The 19,439-nt window shown below is 39.0% G+C and overlaps 1 protein-coding gene across 2 annotated transcripts in view; it reads left to right on the top strand.

Annotated features, from left to right (window-relative positions):
* The first annotated feature begins 5,270 nt into the window (after positions 1-5,270).
* Positions 5,271-19,439, top strand: part of GALNT1 (polypeptide N-acetylgalactosaminyltransferase 1) — an 83,345-nt gene continuing 69,176 nt past the window's right edge. Inside the window, exons 1-2 of one of the 2 annotated variants that reach the window (XM_032421149.1) lie at positions 5,271-6,745; positions 10,535-10,589. The gene's annotated coding sequence lies outside the window, so the exon portion shown is untranslated. Of the gene's footprint in view, positions 6,746-10,158; positions 10,590-19,439 lie in introns of those variants that run through there. The other variant, XM_032421150.1, reaches the window with a different exon arrangement.

The following is a 19,439-nucleotide window of genomic DNA, read 5'->3' as shown; positions in this document are numbered from 1 at the left end:
ATGCAAAACTGAGTTACAGTTAAATTTAACTGTTCCGCGGTGCTGTTAGTGCTTCTCATTAAAGCTGTAAAATTCTTTTATATTCATTAAAAAGTATATGCTCTTTGATAATGTTTAAATGTATCTTAACCGTTTTAGTTATTCCTCTTGAGTTTATAGTGATAAGAAGGAAGCTAAATCCAGGTTGTAACGTAGTATGTGTGTTTGAAAAAAATCTGCTCGTGTGTGAACCCAATCTTAAATTCTCTAAATCTGAAGTGGAAAAAGGTCATCTGCAGAAAAAATTATCTTTTAGTTACATTTTTATTAGTAATAAAGAAAAACATGTGCAACTGTTTAGTGTAAGTAGGAAGGAGAGAGAACCCAAGTATTCAGAGGTTTAGCAGAATACAATTTTGAGAATTCAGTGGAATTGAAAAAAAATGCAGAAGAAATGTTTTGAGTTATTGATGTGAATATAGCAGGATTCTTTCAGGGATTTTTTTTTTCAGTAATTTTCCTGTTAGCTTTCTATTACATTCTTAAATGTAAACATCCCGATCACAGTGGTTTTTTGTTTTTTTGTTTTGTTTTGTTTTGGTTCTGAGATCAGGAAGCAAATCCTATCATCTGTCCGCAAAGGGCTAAAAAAAATTCCAGGAAAAGGCTCTTGGGATGATAGGGCCTAGTGTGGATCTCAGTATCAGTGTAGAAGCCATCTGAGACTAGAGGAAAACCAAACTGAGGGAGTGAGGCAGAGAATAGCTATTCACAGAAACAAAAGGCAAGGGGCCAGAAAGTGAGTAAAATCAGCAGGAGAGAATGCAGAACAACCACTAACGTTATAAGCTAAGAAACGAAATTAAGTGGCATTAGGGAGAAACCAAATAAGTGAGAAATCAAATTAGGAAAAAAAAATCCACAAAAACGAATGTACCACCATATTGCTGACTACCGAAAGAAAGATGAAGAGTATGTTTTGCACTGCGTGGTACCTGTGATAAATCATGACTGACGAGATCATTATCTTTCTGTAACAGGCCAGTAAGTAAGCAAGAGTTTTTGTTGTTTCTTTTGTTCTTTTTCACATGGTAGCTTACTATTTTAGACCATTATCTTGGGCCCAAATCTAAAACCTACCTTCATTTCAAACTTGTGTTTTCATCTGGTCTGTTGAGCAAATTTTAAAACCTTTTAGATCCCAGCAGGTCACTTGAGTTAATATCCAAGTAACATCAGATAGTGTTTTAGGTGAAGTAGTTCTCAGAAGAACCTTCCTGTTTACAATTGTAAAAGACAACTACATTTCACCTGAAGGTACTGTTGTCTTGTGATATTTTTGCTCAGATGATCCAGTTGTGGAGGCAGAAAACTATGGCACTGAGCTCTGGGGAATGCATGGAGAAGGAAAAATAGGGAAAGGGAATGACAACAGAGATTCCCATTTAGTCTGCAAATTGTTTTTGGTTTTTCTCATCCCCAGCCGGGAGCCAGGAGACTGTGGGATTGTTTGTCATCCAGACGGGGCCGTAGCTGTGCTGGTGGCAGTGCTGTAGTAGCTGTCTGCGCTCTCCAAGTGTGCTTGGCCTGTTCTAGTGAATTCTTTATCCACTCTGGTTGGCCACCTCACAAAGTATATGTGTTGCCTGTGTATTTTTTCTTGATCTGTGGGCCAGCAGTTGTCTGTGGTTAACATTTGAGAATCTCTGTTTCAAATCTGGGAAGTGAAAGATTTTTTTAATAAAAAATTAAAAACATAACAGAAAAGTACAGTAGCAGAGTCTGCCTTTTTCCTATGTCTTATGTTAACATTTTTCCCCCTATTTTCTTCTGTGTCAGTTAGCATTAGGTTTGGCTATATTTAAAAGATCTCTACACCTCTTCTTCCTCCACCCCCCGAAAAGGTGCTTTAAAGAGGACTTTCTTCCTCTCGGGACATGGCAGCTGTGTGGTCATCAAGACTGGCCATCTTCTATCTTTCTGCTTTGCAGTGCTTAGCTTCTGGCTCTCTTTCTCAAGGTCATCTCATGGTTGCTGAGAAGGTCCTTGCAGCTCCATCCGTCGTGTTCTTATCCCAGACAGGAGGAAAAAGGAAGGAGTAAGGGCAAAGGGCCTATGTCCCCGTGAAGTCCTTACCCTTTCAGTATGTTTCCCATGGCCCAACCCAGTGATTTCTGATTTATCTTATTGGCTACCTTAATCTGCTGTGCAGGCCAAGATGTGTAAATTGCCACTCTTAGAAATAGAGCAGTTTGATTTGTAAGACCAAAGAGGAAAATAGGAATTTGGTGAGAAACTAAATTGTAGCAGCCTGCCACAATTTAGATCTTTTATATAAAAAAAATTCCAGTATTATTGAAGCCCTTCCCTCCCTTCTCAGAAATATCCATAATGTGAATTTGGTATATTATATTCCTGTACATTATTCGGTCTTTACAATATATGTTTGTGTCTGTGAATAATGTCTTATTTTAATATGCTTTAAAACTGTATATAAATGGAACATACTACACATATCCTGCATATATTGCTTTTTTACATTCAGCAGCGTTTACCCATATTGATGCATGTAGTTCTAGTTTAATTTTAACTGCCTGTATATTATTCTGTTACATGGTTTATTTATCCATTTTCCTCTTGCTGTACATCTAGGTTGTTACCTTTTTTTCTCCCCCATTATAAACAATGCTGTAGTCTTTATGCATGTCTCCTTATACACATGTGTGAGAGTTTTTCCAGGGTATGTACCTAAAGTGGAATTACTGAATAATGGGGTAGTGTTTTCTTTTCTTTTTTTTTTTTTTTTTTTTAAAGATTTTATTTATTTATTTGAGAGAGAGAATGAGAGACAGAGAGCATGAGAGGGGGGAGGGTCAGAGGGAGAAGCAGACTCCCTGCTGAGCAGGGAGCCCGATGCGGGACTCGATCCCGGGACTCCAGGATCATGACCTGAGCCGAAGGCAGTCGCTTAACCAACTGAGCCACCCAGGCGCCCTGGGGTAGTGTTTTCTTCAGCTATTCTAGATATTGCTGGATTGCTCTCCAAAGTGGATGTGCCAAATTATTACACTTGGGACAACATTGTATGAGTGTCACATTTCTTTATTCCTAACACTTGTGTTTTGCCAGTTTGATGAGGTCAAATTCATTTTCCTGCATACTATTGAAGTTGAGCGTATTTTCATATATTCATTGGCTATATACGTTTCCTTGCCTCTGATTTGTCCATTACCATGCCATTTTTCACTTGAGTGTTGTTTGAGTTGGAAAAGTTTTTAATACAGTCTGATATTAATCTTTTCTGGATTATTTCCCCCTAGATGTTGGTTTATCATTTGACTGTCCATGATGACATCTTTGGTTATATTTAAAAAATTGATTTTCGGGACACCTGAGTGGCTCAGGTCATGATCCCAGGGGCCCTGGGATGGAGCCCCACGTTGGGTTCCCTGCTCAGTGGGGAGCTTGCTTCTCCCTCTCCCTCTGCTGCTCCCCCTGCTTGTGCTGTCTCTCTGTGTGTCAAATAAATAAATAAAATCTTTTTTAAAAAAATTAATTTTCATGTAGTGGAAATTACTTTTTCCTTTTATGGTTTGTGCTTTTTGAGTATTAAGAAATTCTTCCTTACCCAAAGATATGAAGATATTTGCCTATATTTTATTTTAAAGTTTTAGAACATATATCCTTAAATCTTTAATTCACCTGGAATTGTTCTTTTGTATGGTGTGAGGTAGGAGTTCTATTTCATTTTTACATGTGGATGAACATTTATTAAACAGCCCGTCTTTTTCACACTGATTTGTAGTGCCACCTCTGTTGTATATCAGGTTTGCATATTCATGTGGTCCGATTCTGGACTCTCCATTCTGTTTTATTGGTTCTTTAATCTATCTCTGCCCATGTATCACACTGACTTAATTACTGTAGCTTGATATGTGGTAGACAGAGTTCTTTGACCCTGTTCAAGATTTTATTGGCTTTCATGGCTTTGTTCTTCCATGTGATTTTAGCCTGGTTTTAAAGTTCTATAAAAAAAAATTATATTGAGGGGGTACTTGGGTGGCTCAGTTGGTTAAGCAACTGCCTTCGGCTCAGGTCATGATCCCGGGGTCCTGGGATCGATTCCCACATCGGGCTCCTTGCTCAGCGGGAAGCCTGCTTCTCCCTCTCCCACTACCCTTGCTTGTGTTCCCTCTCTCGCTGTCTTTCTGTCAAATAAATAAATTAAAAAAAAATTATATTGAGATTTTGATTGGAACTGTATTAAGTATATAGATTAATATTGAGAGAATTTATTTCTTTGATAAACCATCCATATTTGAGCATGCTATTTATTTTTTAAAGATCTTTTAAAGCAATTTTCTAGTTATTGGCAATAAGAATTTATCAAATTTTGCATGTTGAACTTGTATCTAGCAACCTTGCTAAAAGTTCTCATTAGTTCTCATTGTCTTTATTGTTTTGGATTTTTCTACCATTTTCTTTTTTTGTTTTTCTTCTTTCCAATTCTTAAATCTTTTGTTTCATTTTCTTGTTTTACTCTTCTGGGTAGGATTTCTAGTACATTGTTGACAGGAAGAAGTAATAAAATATATTTTTATCTTTTTATTAACTTTAAAGAGAATGCTTCCAACACTTTACCAGAAACTGTTTTGTTTACTGTAAATTTGGGGGAGATATCCTTATCAGGCTAACAAAGTTTATTCTTAATTTCAGTAATTTCAGTCTCCTGGGATTTCTTTTCTTTTTGTTGTAAATATCATGAGTGGGTGCTAGGTTGTACTATTTCACATAAAATATAAGTCCCTGGCAACTATGTAGTTCCACTTAACTCCCACCTCTATTTTTTGCTCTAATTTTTTCATATATTACGTCTTCATATTAAGAAATTAATGCAGTACAAAGTTAGAATTTTTAATTTAATCAGCCATATGTCTTTTAAGAAAGCAAGAGGGAAAAGCGCCTGGGTGGCTCAGTCAGTTAAGTGGTTAAGCGTTGTGCTCTGTACCTAGTGTACTCTCTCTGTCAAATAAATAAAATCTTTTTTTTTAAGATTTTGTTTATTTGTCAGTGAGAGAGTGTGAACACACAAGCAGGGGGAGGGGCAGGCAGAGGGAGAAGCAGGCTTCCTGCGCAGCAGGGAGCCTGATGTGGGACTCGATACCAGGACCCCCCGAGATCATGACCTGAGCCGAAGGCAGCCGCTTAACCGACTGAGCCACGCAGGTGTCCCTAAATAAAATTGGGAAAAAAAAAAAAAAGAGGGAAAAATCAGGCTTTTATGTTTACTCCTACATTTACCATTGCTTCTGTTCTTCATTTCTCCTTACAGATCTGGTGTCATTTCCCTCTGCCTGGAGAACTTTCTTTAGCATGGCTTGTAGTGCAGGTCTGCAAAGAGATGAGTTGTTTTGGCTTCTCTTGACCTGAAAATTGTTTCATGTAATGAGAAGTCAACCACTTCTTTTTCTCTGTATATAGTATGTCTTTTTTCCTCTGGCTGCTTTCAGGTTATTCTTGGTATCTTTAGTGTTTAGCACTTTGTATATGATGCACTCTAGTTGGGATTTTCTTTGTATTTATCTTGCTTAGGGTTCACTGGACTTAGATTTACGATCTTATGTTTTCTCCAAATCGTGGACGTTTTCAGCTGTTATTTTTGCATATACCTTTCTGTATAATAATATAATTTTTGTATAATTTTCTCCTTTTGGGACTTTGAGTTCACATATGTTAAACTTTATGATACTGTACCCTAACTCACTGAGGCTTTCTGTTCATTAAAAAATTTTTCTTTCAGATCTTCAGATTGGATACTTGCTTTTGGTGTATCTTTAAATTGACTGACCCTTTACAGCCATACCTCATTTTATTGCACTTTGCAGATACCGTGTTTTTTACAAATTGAAGGTTTGTGGCAACCCTGCGTTGAGCAAGTCTGTTGACATCATTTTCCGATGGTGTTTACTCACTTTGTGTCCCTGTGTCATATTTTGGTAATTCTTGTAATATTTCAAACTTTTTCATTATTATGTTTGTGATGGTGACTTTTGATCAGTGAGCTTTGATGTTACTATTGCAGTTGTTTTGGGGTGCCACAAACTGTGTTCATGTAAGATGGTGAACTTAATTGGTAAATGTTATATGTGTTCTGACTGCTTCAACTACCGACCATTCCCCTTCTCCTCCCCCTCTCCTCGGGCGTCCCTAATCACCGAGACACAAAAATATTGAAATTAGGCCAATTCTAACCCTACAGTGGCCTCTCATTGTTCAAGTAAAAGGAGGAGTTGCATGTCTCTTACTTTAAATCAAAAGCTAGAAATGATTTAAGCTGAATGAGGAAGGCATGTTGAAACTGAGATAGGCTGAAAGCTAGGTGTAATCTGCCAGCCAAGTTACGAATGTAAAAGAAAAGTGCTTGAAGGAAATTAAAAGTGCTACTCCAGTGAAGAATGATAAGAAAGTCAAACAGCCTTATTACTGATAATGCAGGAAGTTTTAGTGGTATGAATAGAAGATCAAACCAGCCACAGCATTCCCTTAAGTCAAAGCCTAATCCAGAGCAAGCCCCTAACTCTCTTCAATTCCAGGAAGGTTGAGAGAGGCGAGGAAGCTGCAGAAGAAAAGTCTGAAGTCTGAAGCTAGCAGAAGGTGGTTCACGAGGTTTGAGGAAGGAAGCCATCTCTGTAACATAAAAGTGCAAGGTGAAGCAGCAAGTGCTCATGTAGAAGCTGCAACAACTTAGCCAGAGGATCCAGCCAAGGTAATTAATGAAGGTGGCTACACTAAATAACAGATTTTCAGTATAGACAAAATGCCTTCTGTTGGATGAAAATGCCATCTAGGACTTTCATAGCTAGACAGGAGAGGTCAGTGCCTGGTTCCAAAGCTTCAGAGGACAGGCTGACTCTCTTGTTAGGGGCTAATGCCCCTGGTGACTTTAGGTTGAAACCAGTGCTCATTGACCATTCTGAAAATCCGAGGTCTCAAGAGTTATGCTAAATGCTGTGCCTTTTCTCTAGAAATGGAACAACAAAGCTTGAATGACAGCACATCTGTTTACAACATGGTTTACTGAATATTTTAAGCCCATTGTTGAGACCTACAGCTCAGGGAAAAAAAAAATGCCTTTGAATATATTACTGCTCATTGACAATGGACCTGGTCACCCCAGAGCTCTGATGGAGATACCACAATGAGATTAACCTTGTTTCCATGTCTGCTAACAGTATCCATTCTTCAGCTCATGGGTCAAGGAGTATTTTTAACTTTTAAGTCTTGTTATTTAAGAAATATGTTTTGTAAGGCTATAGCTGCTGTAGATAATGATTCCTCTGATGGATCTGGGCAAAGTCAGTTGAATACCTTCTGGAAAGGATTCTAGATGCTATGAAGAACATACGTGATTCCTAGGAAGAGGTTGAAATACCAACATTAACGGGACTCTGGAAGAAGTTGATTCCAGCCCTCATGGATGACTTTGAGGGGTTCAAGACATCAGTGGAGGAAGTAACTGCAGATGTGGTGGAAATAGTAAGAGAACTAGAATTAGTAGAGCCTGAGGAAGTGACTGAATTGCTGCACACTCATAAAATTTGCACAGATGAGGAGTTGTTTCTTGTGATGAGCAAAGAAAAGTGGTTTCGTGAGATGGCATCTACTCCTGGTGAAAATTGTTGAAATGACAACAGAAGATTTACAGTATCATATAAATTTAGTTGATCAAGCAGCGGTAGAATTTGAGAAAATTGACTCTAATTTTGTTTTTTTTTTTCTTCAAGATTTTATTTATTTGAGAGAGAGCAGAGAGCACAAGTAGGGAAGGGGGTTAGAGGGGCAGAGGGAGAGGGAGAAGCTGACTCCCTGCTGAGCAGGGAGCCTGACACGGGGCTCAATCCCAGGACCCCAAGATCATGATCCAAGCCGAAGGCAGGCACCTAACCGACTGAGCCACCCAGGCGTGCCCCAATTGACTCTAATTTTGAAAGAAGTTCTGCTGTGGGTAAAATGCTGTCAAACAGCCTAGCATGCTACAGAGAAGTTGTTCATGAAAGGAAGAGTCAGTTGATGTAGCAAATTTCATTGTCTTATTTTAAGAAATTGCCAGGGCGCCTGGGTGGCTCAGTCATTAAGCGTCTGCCTTCGGCTCAGGTCATGATCTCAGGGTCCTGGGATCGAGCCTCACATCTGGCTCCCTGCTCGGTGGGAAGCCTGCTTCTCCCTCTCCCATTCCCCCACATGTGTTCCTGCTCTCGCTGTCTCTCTGTCAAATAAATAAATAAATAAATCTTAAAAAAAAAAAAATTGCCACAGCCACCCCAACCTTCAGCATCCACCACCCTGATCAGTCAGTAGCCATCAATGTAGAGGCAAGACCTTTCATCAGCAAAATGGTTATGGCTCTGAAAGCTCAGATAATGGTTAGCATTTTTTTAGCAATGAAGTATTTTTTTAAGGTATGTATGTTAGTTTTTTTAGACACAATGCTATCACATCTTAATAAACTATAATGTAAACAACTTTTATATGTACTGTGAAACAAAAAATTAGTCACTTTATTACAATATTTACTTTATTATGGTGGTCTGGAACTGAAACCACAGTATCTTCAAGATACGCCTGTATTCTCTTGCCCTCTAATGTGCTGTTGAGCCTGTCAAGTGAATTCTACATTTCAGACTTTGTATTTTTGTGTTCTGCATGGTCCTGTATTGTTCCTTTTTATACTTAGTATTTATCTGATGAGTTACTTTTCTTCCTTTATTAAGTTCTTGAACACATTGATAGTAGCTGCTTTATAGCCCTTGTCAACTAATGCCAGCATCTGGATAATCTTGTGTCCAGAGTATATTGACTGCCTTTTTTTTTTTTTTTTTTTTTTTTACCATAGTCACATTTTCTTGTTTATTTTCATGTCTAGTAATTTTTTTATTGTATACTGAATGTTGTAAATATGTTTTTGTGCCTCATAATTCTGTTTTCTCCGAAAGAGTGTTGATTCTTTGTTGTTCTAGCAGGCAGTTAACTGGCTGGACTTAAATTCCAAACTGTTTCTCCTGCACTGGGCAACACCTGATCGCTTGCTCAGTTCTTTCAGCCATTTTAGCTGTTGCTTTTCTTTGGGGCCTCTGGAGTCTCCTGTGTTGTGTGCTCCAGGCTCAGCTAAGGATTGTGGTGGAGTTTACATATATAAATATATGTAGGATTTTCTTCCTTACTTTCCAGTTGCTCTGCTAGCCCCAGCCTTCATCCTTTGATGCCACAAGCTAAGGAGAGTGTGACTTCTTGAGTTTCACCTGCTCTACACGATGCGAGGTGGTCTCTGCCCTCAGGCAAGCAGCCATTAAAAAGCAAATCTCACCTAATATAGTTCCCCTGTTTCAAGGGTTGCCTTCTCTTTTCTGTCTTTTGGTTGCTATCCAGTGATTCTCTAATTTTTTTTTTTAAGTTTTTATTTGAATTCCATTTACTTGACATATAGTGTAATATTAGTTTCTGGTGTACAGTACAGTGATTCAGCACTTCCATACAACACCTGGTGCTCATCACAAGGGCCCTCCGTAATCACCATCACCTATCTCACCTATCCAGTACTTTTCAGTAGTGGTTTTTACATTTTGGCCAGAGTTTATAATTATTGTTTGTGGGAGGGTTACTCCAGTATAAGCTGTTTCACCTTTCTGTGTGTAAGTCTTTCATGCTTTAATTTTTTTTAAAAGACTTTTTTTTAGAGCAATTTTAGATTTACAGTAAAATTTGAGAGGAAGGTGTAGATATTTCCCATATGCCTTCTGCCCCCAGACATAAATAGTTCCGCCATTATAAATATAATTTCTCCTTCAGCACCTCTGAGAGAACATAACTTTTCCTAAATGCACCCAACAGTTTTCCCCTCAGGTCCTGTTGGTTGAGATTTGGTCACTTGCACCAGGAAGAGGAATAGAACAGCCATGGCTAGCTTGAATGAATAAAGAATAGGTAGTCTAGCAGAGAATGATCAGTTGAATTCAGTTGGGGTTCTAATGGAGTAAAACAGGGTGTGGGGGGGATAAGAAATAAGCAGTACCGGGGCACCTGGGTGGCTCATTCGGTTAGCAGGTAGACTGCTTCCCATTCCTTCTCCCCACTCGTGCTCTCTCTCGCTCTCTCTCTCAAATAAATAAGTAAAATCTTTAAAAAAGAATAAATAATAAACAGTACCTGCTGCAGGTGCTATCTCTGTGTCTTCAGCCTTCCCACCTGGAAAGTTAATATTCTGATAGATTTCTAAGAGGAGGAATGATACTTTTATAGTATTTCCACTGAGCTTGATATTGGAGCTCAGTAACATTTTATTCATGTACTAGACATTAACTGAACACCTATTATGTGCAAGGTTTGGGGAAATACCTATTATGTGCCCATGCTCAGCATTGGAGCTAAATAAGACATGGGTTTTGCCCTCTGGTATGGCTGACTTAAAGTCCAGTGGAATAAGGTGGCTGAAGTAGTAAGGGGGGAGGATAGAGTTATTCTGTAATAATCTGATTTTAGGAAATTTATTTTTCAACAGGAAATGTGGGACATGTGGATTTGGGATATGAATTCATTTGAAAAACCACTTTGGGGTAAGTTGATAGCTGGGAGTGAATGACTTCAGGTTTGCACTTCTCTTTTCCCTGGGCCTTGCTCCTACAGCTATGGAGGTTTCACACTTATGTTGATTGGACTTTATGCCTCATATATACATAAGTGAATGGCTTATACTAAAATGCAGATTCAGTTATTTGAGAAATGTAACCATCTAGCATAGTCCCAGTACTAATTAATTAGTGCATTCATATTTCCTTAAGGTGGTCAGTTTGAAGACTAGATGAATATCAAGTTTAGGAATAAAAAGGCTCTTATTGTATGGGGTTTAACCTGGTTGAGCTCACCCAGTAATCCTGTCATGTGGGCTGGAAATCACTCATAGAATCAGTGTTGAAGATTCAGAGTTCAAGTTTACCTCTGAGCTTCTTTTTGCAGTACTCTGCATGGCCATTTGAATAATCATTGCATCAGTACAAATATAAAAGTTCCTGATTTTTTGTTTTGTCTAAGAAAGTACCTCTAGAAATACTACTTAATATTTACTGTGTGCTATGACATATAAGTGATGTGCATTACCTCATTTAATTTAGTGAAATGGGACTGTACGGTGGACATGTTTTCCTCAAAGGAATGAAGAGCCCCAGGTTTGTGCAAATAAAGAGTAACATTGCTAGGATTGCTTAGCAAGTGTTGGAATTGAAATTTGAACCCAGATTTGAATTTCAGCATTTGGCTTAATAGATACTCACTTCTCTTTTAATATGCTGATTGTTTTGGGGGTTCCCACAGCCACCCCAGGTTTAGTGTTTGGCTAGGAGGACTCACAGGATTCAGCATATAGTCATAACAACAGCTAAGACTTCTTACAGTGAAAGGATACAAAGCAGTTGGCAAAGGGAAAAGTGCATGGGGTGAAGTCTGGAAGAAACCAGGCACAAGCTTCCAAGAACCTCTCCCAGTGGAGTCACACACGATGTACTCTAGCAATGAATTGTGATAACACATGTGAAGTGTTACCAGCTGGGGACACTCATTAGACTCAGTGCCAGTGTTTTTATTGGGGCTGATCATGATGGCACCCTCTGCCTAGCATGTACCAAAATTCAGTCTCCCAGAAAGAAATCTGGTGTTTTGCACAAACCATATTGTTTGTACAAATAGATTAGGCACAGTTAGGCACACTTATCCTTTAAGGTAAGTTTTGTATTGGTGTAGGGAATTGTTTATCATTTAAGTTATCAGATGCCAGTCAAGGGCCACCTTACAAACAGGCCTTTCTAGGGATAGTAATCTTGTGCCTGCTGTGTTAACTTTTATCCTGTACATTGGTTTATTCATTTAAGCAGATTGTGATTATGATCATTTAGCATTTAGAAGTAGGTATTATGGCAAACCAAATGCTTTAATGGTGTTTGTTTTGGGGGGGAGGGGGTCCCATGACTGCCCATTAGTTTTGATTTGCTGGACTCCCCCAACTTAACATAATGTTGTACTCATGGCTAGGGTTTATTACAGCAAAGGGTGCAGTACAGGAACAGCAGGGAAAAGCTACGTACAGGCGAATGCTAGGAAGATAAGACACAAACGTTCCATGTCTTTCCTCTATGCGGATCACATGGACATGATTTTCTGTGGCCAGCCCTGGTGACTAAAACTTAGGACCCTGACCAGATACCAGGTGCACATCATAAATCTTGATGCTTACTTTAAACAATGCTGACAGCCTGATACATCCTGACCCACTGCCTCTAAAATCCTTACCCAGTGACTGGGAACATTCCAGGAGTTTAGTTCTCAGAGTTTGGCCAGAGGTCATTACCATGGCTCTAGGCATCCCCCACAGATTAGCAAGGCCTGAGTAAAACAGACCTGCTGTGTTAACTCTTTCCTTACAGCATCCTATTGTGTTGTTGAATGTAACATTTAATGCTGATACATTTTTTAGAATATGACATTCTAAACTTAGAAAAAAAATAGTAAATATAGTTGCTAAATTTCACTTCTTTTAGAATTCTTTTCACTTTTAGATTATTTTCTTTTAAGAATTTGTATAGTGGTGATTTCTGAATTTACCATTTTTGTCCACAACTATGTGTGTTATATATGTTAAAGAATAGTGCAGAAATATGAACTATAAACAGTTAAGATATTACAAAATTAACCTCCACTTTATGAAGATCTTCCTTGTGAACACAATAGGATTTCTTTTTTTTTTAAATTTTTTTTTAAAGATTTTATTTATTTGAGAGAGAGAGAATGAGAGAGAGCACATGAGACGGGGGAGGGTCAGAGGGAGAAGCAGACTCCCTGCCGAGCAGGGAGCCCGATGCGGGACTCGATCCCGGGACTCCAGGATCATGACCTGAGCCGAAGGCAGTCGCTCAACCAACTGAGCCACCCAGGCGCCCCAATAGGATTTCTTTTTTATGGAATTTGCAGATGCGTAGAAACACCAGTTCTGCAGAAAAAGAATAACCCATTGTTTAAAAATTGGTTGATTCCAGGATTTGAAACCAATCTTTATTACTTTATCTATTGCTATTTGAAACCTGTATTGTGTTATGCAAAAAAGACAAAGTAGATGGGGAAAGTTCCATGCTTGAAAATGAGAAGTTCTGAGTTAATGAAGTTAGATATGTTTCTTTATTGCAGAACTTCACAGAACCTATAGGGCAGTAATATGCAGTATGAATCTCCCAGGGCATATAGAGTCTATAACATTTCCCTAACTTACTTGACCATGGAGTTTCTTTTTAGTAAGAACCCACAGGTATGGGTCCTGCAGTTACAGGGTTCTTTAGAACAAAATAGAATGACAGGGGCGCCTGGATGGCTCAGTTGGTTAAGCGACTGCCTTCAGCTCGGTCATGATCCCAGGGTCCTCTGATGGAGCCCTGCATCGAGCCCCACATCGGGCTCCCTGCTCCGTGGGGAGTCTGCTTCTCCCTCTGCCTGCCACTCCCCCTGCTTGTGCTCTCTCTCTGTCAAATAAATAAAATCTTAAAAAAAAAAAGAAAACCTTGTTGCGGAAAAGTTCAATATCTTATACTGCCTTCTGATAAAAACTATATAGAAACTTCCCTATCTGTATGTCTTTTTCCTGCCAGGTTTCTTGAGTTGATGTTTCTTTTTGTAATGTGAATGGTGTGTCTCTTAGATTGGTGTTTAACTGTGTGATAAGGGCTTCCATGGTGTGGATCATTGCCTTCAGGCTTGTACCATCTATGGTACCTGACCTGGTATCAGGAATGTAGTTGGTCAAGACTCAGTACATATCCAGATAGAATGGAATGAACTGTGACTCTAAAATACTGAAACTTTTTTTTTTAACAATATAGTAAACATAAAAGGTGCTGTACATTAACTTTAATAATGATGTCATTTTGTAAGACATTTTCAGAATTTTTCCTTTATTTTTTTAAGCATTTTAAAAAATATATTTTAGAGAGGGAGGGAGAGAGAATGTGCGCAAGTCAGGGGAGGGAAAGGGACAAGCAGACTCCCTGGTGAACGCAGAGCCCCACGCCAGGCTCAGGTACTGAGATCATGACCTGAGCTGAAACCAAGGGGCGGATGTTTAACCGACTGAGCCACCCAGGTGCCCCTGGAATTTTTCTTTTAAATGGCTCTTGACTTGAACTCCTCATCACCAACTTCTTTTCTATGACTTGTGTCATTTTTTAATTTAATTTAATCCTAACAGTAGAATTGTTCCACCATAGACATGTAAACTTTTAACTACTAGATTTCTTGTTTCAGTAGGTGGAATATCAGTTTTAGTAATTATGGTTGTTATACCTAAGGAAGATCAGTTGGTCAAAAGTAGCCAAGACCCTCCTCAAGAAGTAGTGCAAGGTGAGAAGACTTCTTTAGTGTATATCAAGAATTATTATAAAGCTCTAAGTGAGACAGCAATGTGGTGTAAGGGTAGATGGACCAGTGGAACAGAACATAGAACGCTGGAAACCTGGTTTATGACAAAGTTTGCATTGCATGCACATCTTTAGTAAGAGGAACTTTCTACACATTGTGGCAGGACAATTGGTTATCCACGTAGAAGAAAGTGACATTGAATCTCTACTTAAACTTGAAAGGTAAAACTTAAGAATTTTTAGACATTAGAACATTATTTTTAATGATCTCTAGATAGAGAATTTTTTTTTTTTTTTTAAAGATTTTTATTTGTTTATTTGACAGAGAGACAGTGAGAGAGGGAACACAAGCAGGGGGAGTGGGAGAGGGAGAAGCAGGCGTCCCGCTGAGCAGGGAGCCTGATGCCGGGCTCGATCCCAGGACCCTGAGATCATGACCTGAGCCGAAGGCTTAACGACTGAGCCACCCAGGCGCCCCTAGAGAATTTCTTAAGACATAGAAAATGTAAACCACAAAAGATACCTCTTATTAAGAAGACAAGCTATAAACTGGGAAAAAATTCTTGGAGTTCATGTTGCCAACACAAGATTAGAGTCCAGACTGCACAAAAATCTTTACAAACTAATTGGAAAAAGACAGAACAACCCACTGAATAGAATAATGGGCTAGACTTCATAGGCACATTAGAGAAGAGGAAATGGAATGACCAGTAATGTCAGAGACAGTGGGGAAATGCAGATTAAAACTACGTTAAGATGCCAACTACACACTCACCAGATTGTCAAAAAATAAGAAAGTCTGACATCAATAAGTGTTGCCAGGGATATAACACACCCAGAGCTCTCATTTTGCTTAGTTTTGCTTCAACCACCTGGGAAAACAAATTGGTCGTGTTTAGTCATATTGAAAATATGCATACCCTATGACCTAATACCCTTATGTGTGTACTCTAGATCAGGGGTTGGTGTGAAAATTCATGAGTTAAAAAAGGTTTTTAACATATTTAAATTGTGAAATAAAAAAAAATTGTGTAATTTGTAATGTGGAAATTACATGAAATTCAAATTTCAGTGTCCATAAATAAAGTTCTGTTGGAATACTGTCACACTTACTTGTTTGTGTGTCATTTATGGCTGTTTGGTGGTATAGTACCAGGGTTGAATGCTTACACTGCAGATCTTCTGTCTTGCAAAACCTAAAATATTTACCATCTTGCCCTTTGCAGAGGTTTACCACCCCTGCCCTGCACCCACTACTCCTACACGTGTGTGCCAGGAAACATGTTTAGGAATGTTCATAACAGTACTGTTTGTAATGATAGAAACCTAGAAAGAACCACATGTCTATTAAGCGTAAAATGGATAAACTGTGGTATGCTAAGCCAGTGGAATACTATTCAGTAGTGAAAACTAATTGACTGTAGCTGCATGCAACATATGGATGGGTCTCAGGAACTCGGTATTAAAGAAAAGAAGCAAGACAGATTTTTCCATTTATAAGTAGTTTAGAAACAGACAAATGTAAAGAAGGCATTGCTAAGGATACCAGCAAGGTAAAACTGTCAGGAAAAGAGAGAATGTTAAGTTTGGAATAGAAGTTGCCTTTGAGGAGCTGGGAAAGTTTTGTCCTTAAATTATTATCAGGATGACCCAGTACTGTTTACTTTTTTTGTTGTTGTTAGATTTTATTTATTTGACAGAGACACAGCGAGAGAGGGAACACAAGCAGGGGGAGTGGGAGAGGGAGAAGCAGGCTTCCTGCTGAGCAGGGAGCCCAATGTGGGGCTTGATCCCGGGACCCTGAGATCATGACCTGAGCCAAAGGCAGATGCTTAACCGACTGAGCCACCCAGGCGCCCCTTGTATTCAGCAACCTTGATGAAGTCATGAATTAGCTCTAATAGTTTATCTATTGATTTCTTTTAGAGTTTCTGTTTAGAAATCATGCTGTCTGCAGATAATTTTGTCTCTTTTTCTCCCCGTCATCCTTATTCCTTTTCTTGTCTTATTGCTTAGACTCTAGTATGATGTCAAATTGAAGGATGCATAAGTCATCTTATGTTACAGAAATGCATGACAAGTCAACAAGTCCTATCATTAAATATCTTTACTGTAGGTTAAAGAATTTTCTTTCTAGGCCTTTTTTGTTGTTGAAATCTTATATTGATGAATATTGATGAATTACCTCCAAAGTTAATGGCTTCAAACAATAGACATTTTTTATCTTGTATTTTCTTTGGGTCAGGAATGCAGGAGCCCTTTAGCAGGGCGGTGTTGATTCAGGATCTTTCTGGATATTGCAGTCAAAATGTCAGCAGGAGCTTCAGCCATCTGAAGGGTTGATTGGGACTGCTTCCAAAGGGGTTCATTTCCATACCTGGCATGATAGTACTGCTTGTTGGTAGGAGGCTTCAGTTTCTTACCATGTGGACCTTTTTATAAGGATGCTTAAGTATCCTTCTGACATTGGTGCTGGCTTTCCCCAGAGTGTGAGCTGAGAGAAAGCTAGGAGGACGTGTGTTTTATGACTGGCCTTGAAATCGCACACCATTACTTCCACCATATTCTGTTGATTAGAAGCAAGTCACCAAATCCAGCTCCATGCTAGGAGGGAAATTACACTCCACAAAAATTGTTTTGTATATTGATTTTTTAAAGTCTGTCTGCCCCAGCAACATTGCATAGGAGCAAGGGCTTCTGTTCGTATATCTTTACCTTAGACCCCTCCTTTGGGCCCCAAACTTTTGTATCCTTAGCTGTGGTTAGTATCTCTTCTTGAAGGTGTCAGGGTTACCTGATACTTAACATGTCCAAAGTCAAACTTAAGTTTCTTCCCATCTTGCTTCTTCCTTCCAAAACTTTGTCCTCTTTTATTGGTCCCTGTTTCTATGACTGGCACCACTCTGCACCCAGGGGTATAAGCTAGGATTTCCTCCTCTTTCCCCCATCTAATTTGTCCTTGCATCCCGTTGAGTTTGTCCCTGAATACCTCTTGAATCTGCCCACTCTTATCTAGCTCCAGTTTTATCTCACGTCACAGTTTCCTCTTCTTTTGTCTTGGATCCCCTGACCTTTCAGTGTTGGGCTCCTTCCTGCTACAGAGCCCTTGCTACTCACTGCCCCCAATGCTTATTTTCCCCTCAAATCATGGTTTCCTCAGGGAAGCCTTTTTGACAAAGTTCGATCTTTGTAATACAGATGTTTATATTGCTGTGTACCTCCCATCCAAACAATTATCACCAGTGAAATTTTATGTATATGTGACTGTTTGACTAATCCCTGCTTTCCTGGAGCCAACTCTAAATTTCATAAGGGCAAGGGGTGTGCATTCTATTCATTTTTTTATTCCGTGCATTTGACACATTCCCTGTATTTACTGAGTTTGTGTGCATTGAACAAATTAATAAGTGAATGAATATGACTGATTATGGTTCTGATTGAGAAATAGAGTAAACAGAAAATATAATAAATAATTTAGCCTCTCCTTACTGTGTTAGAGGAGGATTATCGTATTTTTAAGTCTTTTAGTTTTTTTGGCAGAAGTTCCAGCTACAGATTAAATGAATAGATCTATGTACCTCTGAAACAAATAATGCAATATATGTTAAGAAAGAAAAAAAGAAGAAGAAGAATGTAGCAGGAGGGGAAGAATGAAGGGGGGGAAATCCGAGGGGGAGAAGAACCATGAGAGACAATGGACTCTGAAAAACAAACTGAGGGTTCTAGAGGGGAGGGGGTTGGGAGGATGGGTTAGCCTGGTGATGGTATTGAGGAGGGCACGTTCTGCATGGAGCACTGGGTGTTATGCACAAACAATGAATCATGGAACACTATATCTAAAACTAATGATGTAATGTATGGGGATTAACATAACAATAAAAAAATTAAAAAAAATTAAATAAATGAATAGATCTATAGAAACGTCCTGTCTCTCCTACCTCTGTTGTGTCATACGATGCAGAGTTAAGTGATCCTAGGAACCAAGGGTACCGTGTTCTTGTGAGAGGGGAGATAAGCACTGTAATGTACCCAGAAGTCTAAAGCTTTAGGTCCAAGGTAATGAAGCTTCCATTTTCTCCTAAAGGTACTGACTGTTGAGCTGTCTTCTTAGGCTTGAAATTTCCGGAGAGCCTTGGTTAGAAGTATGAGGGGTAGGAGAAAATAATTATTTAGCCCTAGAAGATGCTGATCAGTCTTGGGAGGAACTTGACAGTATGATATGTAGGGTAGGATCAAAAGTTTACTGATAGAATTGATCACTATAATTTCACATAAATTCTGATTTTATAACTTTTAAAATAAGGCAGTGGGGCACCTGGGTGGCTCAGTCGTTAAGTGTCTGCCTTCGGCTCAGGTCATGATCCCAGAGTCCTGGGATCGAGCCCCGCATCAGGCTCCCTGCTCTGCGGGAAGCCTGCTTCTCCCTCTTCCGATCCCCCCTGCTTGTGTTCCCTCTCTCGCTGTCTCTCTCTCTCTCTGTCAAATAAATAAATAAAATCTTTAAAAAAATAAAATAAAATAAAATAAGGCAGTCAAATGCATTTCAAATGGAAGGTTTTAACCTATTGTTGGGACAAAAACTCTGAGCTTTAAGTGACTTCCAAGATAAATTCTGGTATGTTTCATTTGAGGAAATGTACACCATTTGTCGCCTTCTAAAATCGACATTGTTTCTTTGAAGTATTTCCCCATATTTATCTATTTTTAAGGGGATTGAGGTTGAATTCACAGAAACTCACCCTTTTAGCTATAGTTTTATAAGTTTGGACAAACGGACATAGTCATCTGACCACCATCACAAGCAAGATATGGAATGTTTTCATGATCACAGGTTCCTTCACTCTCCTTTCTGGGCAGTTCCCTCCTTCCTCCACAGCCCCTGGTAACCACTCATTGATTTCTGTCCCCATAGTTTTGCCTTTGCCAGATTGCCCCATAAGTGGAATCATGCAGTGTACGGTACACAGCATTTTTGTGGCTACTTTCACTTAGCCTAATGCTTTTTATATTCAT

This window comes from Phoca vitulina, unplaced genomic scaffold (genome assembly GCF_004348235.1).
Source record: "Phoca vitulina isolate PV1807 unplaced genomic scaffold, GSC_HSeal_1.0 scaffold24, whole genome shotgun sequence".
NCBI classification, from domain to species: Eukaryota; Metazoa; Chordata; class Mammalia; order Carnivora; family Phocidae; genus Phoca; species Phoca vitulina.
The sequence above is the reverse complement of the archived record's forward strand: the minus strand, read 5'-3'. Positions and strand labels throughout refer to the sequence as shown.